The sequence below is a fragment of the Coregonus clupeaformis genome, unplaced genomic scaffold (genome assembly GCF_020615455.1).
Source record: "Coregonus clupeaformis isolate EN_2021a unplaced genomic scaffold, ASM2061545v1 scaf3981, whole genome shotgun sequence".
Lineage (NCBI taxonomy): Eukaryota > Metazoa > Chordata > Actinopteri > Salmoniformes > Salmonidae > Coregonus > Coregonus clupeaformis.
In genome coordinates, this window is record NW_025537435.1 from 24,227 (window position 1) to 33,568 (window position 9,342).

Genomic DNA, 9,342 nt, shown 5'->3' on the forward strand with positions numbered 1-9,342 from the left:
ATCAGTAAATTGAAATAAATTCATTGGGACCTAATCTATGGATTTCACATGACTGGGCAGGGGTGGAGCCATGGGTGGGCTCTGGGTGGGCATAGGCCAACCCACTTAGCAGCCAGGCCAACCCACTGGGGAGCCAGGCCCAGCCAATCAGAATGAGTTTTTCCCTACAAAATGTCTTTATTACAGACAGAAATACTCCTCAGCATGCCTCCCAGATGAAGAAGCCGGATATGGAGCTCTTGCGCTGGCATGGTTACATGTGGTCTGCAGTTGTGAGGCCGGTTGGACGTATTGCCAAATTCTCTAAAAATGACGTTGGAAGCAGCTTATGGTAGAGAAATTAACATTAAACTCACTGGCAATAGTTCTGGTGGACATTCCTGCAGTCAGCATGTCAATTGCACGCTCCTTCAAATGAGCATTTTGTTGTGAAAAAACGGCACATTTTAAGGTGGCCTTTAATTGTACCCAGCACAAGGTGCACCTGTGTAATGATGATGCTGTTTAATCAGCTCCATGATATGCCACCTGTCAGGTGGATGGATTATCTTGGCTGAGGGGATTTGCTCACTAACATGGATGGAAACTAATTTGTGCCCAATCTGAGAGAAAAGCTTTGTGTGTTTATGGACAATTTCTGGGATCTTTTACTTCAGCTCATGAAACCAACTTGCTGTTATATTTTTGTTCTCGATCTCTCTATATTGGGGTAGACTTGACAGAATATTATATATATTTATATATTTTTTATTTATAACTTGACAGAAATTGTAGCAAAATGTTGAACGTTTTTACAGGTAATATGAGGAAATTAGGAAATAAAAATCCATGCTCACCCTTCATATTAGATTAAGTCACAAAGTCAAATTTGGCCATGTCAGAAAATGAATGAAAACAAAAAATGTGCTTTTGGTCTTCATTTAATGTTAGGGTAAGGCATAAGGTTAGCAGTGTGGTTGGGGTTAGGTTTAAAATCCCATTTTAGAAATAAGCGGGGTTTATGACTTTGTGGCTGTAGTAACTAGTGACTACCTTCATATTCAGTGCATTCGGGAAGTATTCAGAGCCCTTGACTTCTTCCACATTTTGTTACGTTACAGTTTTATTCTAAAATGGATTAAATTGTTTGTTTTTTCCTTCATCAATCTACACACAATACCGCATAATGACAAAGCAAAAACAGGTTTAGAAATGTTTGCAAAAAAAGTAATATATATATGAAATATCACATTTACATAAGTATTCAGACCCTTTACTTAGTACTTTGTTATAGCACCTTTGACAGCAATTACAGCATTGAGTCTTCTTGGGTATGATGCTACAAGCTTGACACACCTGTATTTGGGGAGTTTCTCCCATTCTTCTCTGCAGATCCTCTCAAGCTCTGTCAGGTTGGATGGGGAGCGTTGCTGCACAGCTATTTTCAGGTCTCACCAGAGATGTTTGATCGGGTTCAAGTCCGGGCTCTGGCTGAGCCACTCAAGGACACTCAGAGACTTGTCCCGAAACCACTCCTGCATTGTCTTGGCTGTGTGCTTAGGGTTGTTGTCCTGTTGGAAGGTGAAGCTTCGCCCCAGTCTGAGGTCCTGAGCGCTCTGGAGCTGGTTTTCATCAAGGATCTCTCTGTACTTTGCTCCATTCATCTTTCCCTCAATCCTGACTAGTCTCCCAGTCCCTGCCGCTGAAAAACATCCCCACAGCATGATGCTGCCACCACCATGCTTCACCGTAGGGATGGTGCCAGGTTTCCTCCAGATGTGACCCTTGGCATTCAGGCCAAAGAGTTCAATCTTGGTTTCATCAGACCAGAGAATCTTGTTTCTCATGGTCTGAGAGTCCTTTAGGTGCCCTTTACTGAGGAGTGGCTTCTGTCTGGCCACTCTACCATAAAGCCTGATTGGTGGAGTTCTAAACTTCTTCCATTTGAGAATGATGGAGGCCACCATGTTCTTGGGAACCTGGTAAAATGTAGACATTTTTTGGTACCCTTTCCCAGATCTGTGCCTCGACAAAATCTTGTTTTGTAGCTCGAAGGATAATTCCTTCAACCTCATGGCTTGGTTTTGACATGCAATGTCAACTGTGGGACCTTATATAGACCGGTGTGTGCCTTTCCAAATCATGTCCAATCAATTGAATTTACCACAGGTGGACTCCAATCAAGTTGTAGAAACATCTCAAGGATGATCAATGGAAACCTGAGCACAATTTCGAGTCTCTCAGCAAAGGGTCTGAATACTTATGTAAATAAGATGTTTTTTTTTTAAATAAATTAGCAAAAATGTGTCATTATGGGGTAGTGTGTGTAGATTGACGATTTGTATTTATTTAATCAATTTAAGAATAAGGCTGTAACGTAGCACATTTTGGAAAAAGGGGTCTGAATACCTTGAATGCACTGTATACACACACACACACTTATAGATAATCATGGAAACAATCGAATGTGTCTGAACATTACTACAAATGTAGAAAACTGATAATTACGTTCAGCTTCAAAACAGTAGTGCGACCGTGAAATTGTCTCTATCTGATGCACCCGCACTGTCCTCACTAAAGTCCGTTGACGCTGACCGAGAGGGTGCCGCCATTTTACCAACTCGTGAATTTTACACAAAACCAATAACATGTAACACAAACTCAATCGCAAATAATTGGATTCTTGATTAAAATACCTTGAGAAAATTATGTACATCCACTCAGACAAACCCAAAGTCTCTAGCTATGTGACTTGTAAAATTGTTTTATCACGTTCTTCACTTGGTTTGACACAAAAATAACACATAAACCCTTTACCAAACGTGATAATACCTTGACGGACTTGTAGCCTAGCATGTTATGACATGTTCTTTCGATATTAGACAGTTTAAGCGTGCTATTACATACCTGTAGTAATACATTTGAAACGGACAAAACATTGATTGTCTTGACAGCACAGTTGTGGCGTTTTCTTTCAGGAACTTCCGCGTCTACCCGGAACTTCCTGTTCCCCCACTTCCACAGTGCAATGGTCCGTGCTATCCTGGATCCTTAGGACAGCTACCCCCACTGGAGTTTAAATGAAAAATGTTTAGGGTAGGGATAGCACTGATCCCGGATAGCACTGGCCACTGTACAATATGGATTTTCTTCTTCTTCTTCTTTGGTATTGTAATGACCTGGCTAGATCATAAATTAACAATTGTTCAGACAGAGGTTTGAGTTTACGAATTCCCTGTTTGGCGGCCGTAGCCCACGCCAAATAAATTAAGGAAACCCGTATAAAACAACCGTGAATCTTGTTAAGACCAGACATAAGAGAGAGAACAATGCCTAAGCATGGTCTTAAACTTGAGGTGCTCCACCCCCCTCCCTTTCCTCTTTCTTTCCATCTACTACACGGTTTAGTGCTCCAACCACTCCAGAAATCTTCCGCTTAAGATGATGAACCTCAATGTCCGAGGAAACTCCAGATTTAACCCCTTTTATACCACCTTGGTATAAATGACTTTGGTGTATTTTTATTTAACCTTTTATTTAACCAGGGAAGCCAGTTGAGAACAAGTTCTCATTTCCAACTGCGACCTGGCCAAGATAAAGCAAAGCAGGTGTTGATGACTTTTGCTCTTTGCTCCTTTTTTCGTTGTCACTGTGTTCCATTCATTCTTACCAACTTCACTTCACCGCGCGCCATCAGAATCGAACAGCACTTCCGCCATATTTTCCTACCCACAACCCCACACCTGCTACAAAACTAACTCCTGAATGTAAAATACTGCATGTAGAAGAAAAAGGGAGATTAATTAGCTAGAAAAAATTAACCTTGTTTTAAAAAAAAGTGTCTAGGTGTTTCAATATATTACATATGCATTGGTGTGTGTAGAGGTGTAGTGACATGTTTAGAGTAGATAAATAGAAATATACATTTTGAATGCCATAAATTAATAAATATTAACAAAGTTGGCTTGAGTGCAAATATCCAAACATTCCTTATCAATGACTAAAATAACAATTATTGTTTTAAAATAAAATTGTATAAACACATGTAGTTGTTTCAAAGCCTGTTTATCATTAAACAAAGTTGTTTAATAGCAAAAATAATACACCCAAACTAATGGTGAAAACTGATCATCACACCATCTCTATCTGATACAAGTTGTGTCTAATAGTTCATTACCACAGAAAACTGCAGATGGAAGCAGTACCATCCAGTCAACCACTACACAGGGAATTCAACACTAAGGACAAATCCAAGGTATATTTTGAATGCCATGAATTAAACAAAAGCATATTTACTGTATAGATACCCCAAAAAACAAAGTTTGTCCAGCACAAATTCATGTGGAACATTTTTTTTAAATTAGCAGATCAATTAAGTTAATTGCAGTTATCCAAATACATTAATTATCAATGCCGAAAATAAACACAACATGTAAAGTGTTGGTCCCATGTTTCATGAGCTGAAATAAAAGATCCCAGAAATTCTACAAGTTCAAATGAGCCTCACAACGCTGCATTATCATGCAGAAACATGAGGTGATGCAGCTGATGAATGGCACGACAATTGTGTTCGTTGACTGTAGCTTATGCCTGCCCATCCCATAACCCAACTGACACCATGAGGCACTCTGTTCACAACAACAACATCAGAAAACCGCTCGCCCACACAACACCATACATGTGGTCTGCCTGCGGTTGTGAGGCTGGTTGGATGTTCAGCCAAATTCTCTAAAACAATGTTGGAGGCGGCTTATGGTAAAGAAATTAACAAATTCTCTGGCAACAGCTCTGGTGGACATTCCTGCATTCAGCATGCCAATTGCACGCTCCCTCAAAACTTGAGACATCTGTGGCATTGTGTTGTGTGACAAAACAAGGTGCACCTGTGTAATGATCATGCTGTTTAATCAGCTTCTTGATATGCCACAACTCACAGGTGGATGGATTATCTTGGCAAAGGAAAAATGCTCACTAACAGGGATGTAAACAAATGTGTGCACCACATTTGAGAGAAATAAGCTTTTTGTTCGTATGAAGAATTTCTGGGATCTTTTACTTCAGCTCATGAAACATGGGAACAACACTTTACATGTTGCGTTTATATTTTTGTTCAGTGTACATATATAGCATATTGTATGACCACCATTCCTTTTTTAGCCTAATGTAACATAAGGTAAGGTTATTATGATACTAAATGGAGTGGCACGGATGCACGTATAGAATAATAGGTTTAGTGCAGATGGAAGCAGCACCACCCAGTCAACCATCACGCAGGGTATTCAACCCTAAGGACAAATACAACGTCATCTCAATATCTTTACAGTAGAAGCTATCTAAACACACCAAAACTGACCAGGTAAACACTGATCAGTAAAGTAAAGAGAGGTTAACATTCTATAACGCTCCCTTTCCTCTGCACAGTTCTCTCACAGTGAGAAACAATAGGATCCAAGTCAATGTTGTCAATAATTTTTTCATGAGATAAGAATTAAGAGATGGAGTGACTAATATTAGCTGGTCTGAGAGAACTGATGGGGCTTTTCTCCTTTATGTATACATTGGTGTCATATTAAACGGCCCAATCGGGAGAACCTCTTGCAACAGTCAGAGCAGGAGTAAGGCTTCTCTCGTGTGCATCCGTTGGTGTGATTTTAAGTTGTCCTGTCGAGAGAAATTCTTCCCACAGTCAGAACAGAAATAAGGCTTCTCTCCTGTGTGTATCCGTTGGTGTGATTTTTAAGCTGTCCTGTAGAGAGAAACTCTTGCCACAGTCAGAGCAGAAGTAAGGCTTCTCTCCTGTGTGTATACGCTGGTGACATTTTAACTTATCCAATTGGGAAAAACTCTTTCCACAGTCAGAGCAGGAGTAAGGCTTCTCTCCTGTGTGTATACGTTCGTGTGTTTTTAAGTGGCCCAGTCGAGAGAAACTCGTCCCACAGTCAGAGCAGAAGTAAGGCTTCTCTCTAGTGTGTACACTCTGATGAATTGTCAGAGCCCCTGATGTTGTGAAGCTCTTCCCACAGTCAGAGCAGGAGTAAGGCTTCTCTCCTGTGTGTATCCGTTCGTGTGATTTTAAGCTGCCCTGTCGAGTGAAATTCTTCCCACAGTCAGAGCAGTAGTAAGGCTTCTTTTGTATACGTTCATGTGTTTTTAAGTGGCCCACTAGAGAGAAACTCTTCCCACAGTCAGAGCAGGAGTAAGGCTTCTCTCCTGTGTTTGTTCTCTGATTAACTTTGAGCTCAGTTGTTGTGAAGCATTTTCCACAGTCAGTGCAGGAATACAGATTCTCTCCTGTATGTATTTTTAGGTGTACTTTTAGCATTGATAGAATTGGGAAAATCTCTCACAATGTGGGCAGTGGTGAGACCTCTTAGCTCTGTGATCTTCCTGATGTTGCTCTCTGGATGTAGAGAATGTCTCAATGTCACCTGTGTGAACAGCATAAAAATCAAATCAAATACAAAAGTAGAAGAATATACATACGCAAATCCAGGTAATGATATCCACCATATGCACTGAGCTTGTTTGACAGGTTTAAGCACACTAAATACTAAATAAATGATACACGTACCAGAGAGTCTGTTGTAAGCCTTTATTACAGCTAAGACTAAAAACAGTTGCATTGATTCGTGAATGAAATTTCCGAAATGGAACTGTTTATTTATTGTTTACGCTAATGAATCAAGAGTTGCTTTGTTATTTTGAAACCAAAAATGCTTGATTGCATTTCAATGGCTTGCATGCTGTGTGATGACATGAACAAATGAATGATTGATACAGTAGCCTATGTACAGTGTGTAAGAGTATTCCAAGATAAATATACAACACAGGGAATTAACGATCAATGGAAACAGTTGTTTTTCAGTTCAACATCTGTTTAGTATCTATGTAGGGGTTCCAGTCCGGGACTCATAGCTGCATGTGGCAAGTTAGCATTGGTCCAAATGGTCTATACATTGAGCCTGAAATGGGATACTTGGTATTTGGCCATTGGACCAATGTTATTGCAAGGAATTCTAATTGGTCAACCATAGGCAAGGCTTGGGTATAAACTACATCCTGTCTCTTTGTTCAGTGGAGAAAACACTGAGGACAGGGAAGAATAAACATCTACCATCTACTTTCCAGCATAACAATGATTGGTTCTCTTTAATAAATATATTTTTCTCCCCTGATATGCTTTGGGGTCTGTGTTGACAGTGCATGTCAGAGAACCAAGCCATGAGGTCGAAGGAGTTGTCCATAGAGCTCCGAGACAGGATTGTGTCACGGCACAGATCTGGGAAAGGGTACCAAAAAACATCTGCAGCATTGAAGGTCCCCAAGAACACAGTGGCCTCCATCATTCTTAAATGGAAGAAGTTTGGAACTACCAAGACTCTTCCTAGAGCTGGCCGCCCGGCCAAACTGAGCAATCGGGGGAGAAGGGCCTTGGTCAGGAGGTGGCCAAGACCACGATGGTCACTGACAGAGCTCTAGAGATCCTCTGGAGATGGGAGAACCTTCCAGAAGGATAAACATTCTCTGCAGCACTCCAGCAATCAGGCCTTTATGGTAGAGTGGCCAGACGGAAGCCACTCTTCAGTAAAAGGCACATGACTGCCCGCTTGGAGTTTGCCAAAAGGCACCTAAACACTCTCAGACCATGAGAAACAAGATTCTCTGGTCGGATGAAACCAAGATTGAACTCTTTGACCTGAATGCCAAGTGCCCCGTCTGGAGGAAACCTGGCACCATCCCTATGGTAAAGCATGGTGGTGGCAGCATCAGGCTGTGGGGATGTTTTTCAGCGTCAGGGACTGGTAGACTAGTTAGGATCGAGGCAAAGATTAACTGAGCATAGTACAGAGAGATCCTTGATGAAAACCTGCTCCCGAGCGCTCAGGACCTCAGACTGGGGCAAAGGTTCACCTTCCAACAGGACGACACCAAGCACACAGCCAAGACAACGCAGGAGTGGCTTCGGCACAAGTCTCTGAATGTCCTTGAGTGGCCCAGCCAGAGCCGGACTTGAACCCAATCGAACATCTCTGGAGAAACCTGAAAATAGCTGTGTAGGCAGCGCTCCCCATCCAACCTGACAGAGCTTGGAGAGGATCTGCAGAGAAGAATGGGAGAAACTCTCTAAATACAGATGTGCCAAGGTTGTGGCGTCATACCCAAGAAGATTCAATGATGTAATCCCTGTCAAAGGTGCTTCAACAAAGTACTGAGTAAAGGGTCTGAATACTTATGTAAATGTGATATTTCAATTTTTTTCTTATCTAGCTAAAATGTCTAAAAACCTGTTTTTGCTGTCATTATGGGGTACTGTGTGTAGATTGATGAGGGGGAAACAACAATTCAATCGATTTTTAGAATATTGCTGTAACACAACAAAATATGGAAAAAGTCAAGGGGTCTGAATACTTTCCGAAGGCACTGTATATGTTGGGGTCAATGAAGGGTGGATAGGAACTTGGTGTATGGAAAGTTACTGAGGGAGACAAGGGGAAGTGCAGAAATATTCTGTTCTTATGGAGGGAGGCAAAGGGCAACAGTCTAGTTTCGGTTCCTGATAAGGCAGGCCAGTTGCGGAACTAGGGAGGAGCAAGGAATCCGGCTCGAGGTCATGTCAACAGATGAAGTGAGAGAAACCTCTGGGAGGGGGCCATTTAGTTGTGAATTCCATACTGTAATTAGAAGCTAACCACTTAGCTACACAGCTAACTAACTACTAAATTAGCAAACCAAATGGGCAACTGCAGAGCATTTAGCACATTGTAGACTGTTACCTTAATAGTTATAAGATATCTAGCTGGCAAACATTTAGTTGTGAATTCCATACTGTAATTAGATCACCTGGCGCATGCTGCATGACAGAGAGTGATTCACCAGGCTCCGGTCTCTTCTCGTTGACTGGGGACTACCGTAAGCTACATAATAATGTGACGTAATGTTCTTTAACTCATAACGTATTGCACAAGTTGACTGCAGGTATTTACTTAAAAAGTAGCTACAAATATTCAAATGAATCAAGAAAACTTCAAGAAAACAGTTTCAGCTGTATTAAAAACCCATCCAGTGGCTTTTTCCAAATATCCTGGTATGCAGTATACCAGCCAAGCCTAGTAACTACACAGACTCATTTCATAGAAGTTCTAATTACTGGCAGTTTGTCTACTTCACTTATTTAGTCTACTCTCTGATCACTCCAGATAGCCCAGTTAATAAAACACATGCTGGCAATACTGGTATTTGGGTAATTTGGTATTGTATTAGGATCCCCATAAGCTGTCGCAGCAGCAGCTACTCTTCCTGGGGTCCACACAAAACATGAAACATTACATAAAAAACAATTAAAAAGGCAACGTAGCCTACGTT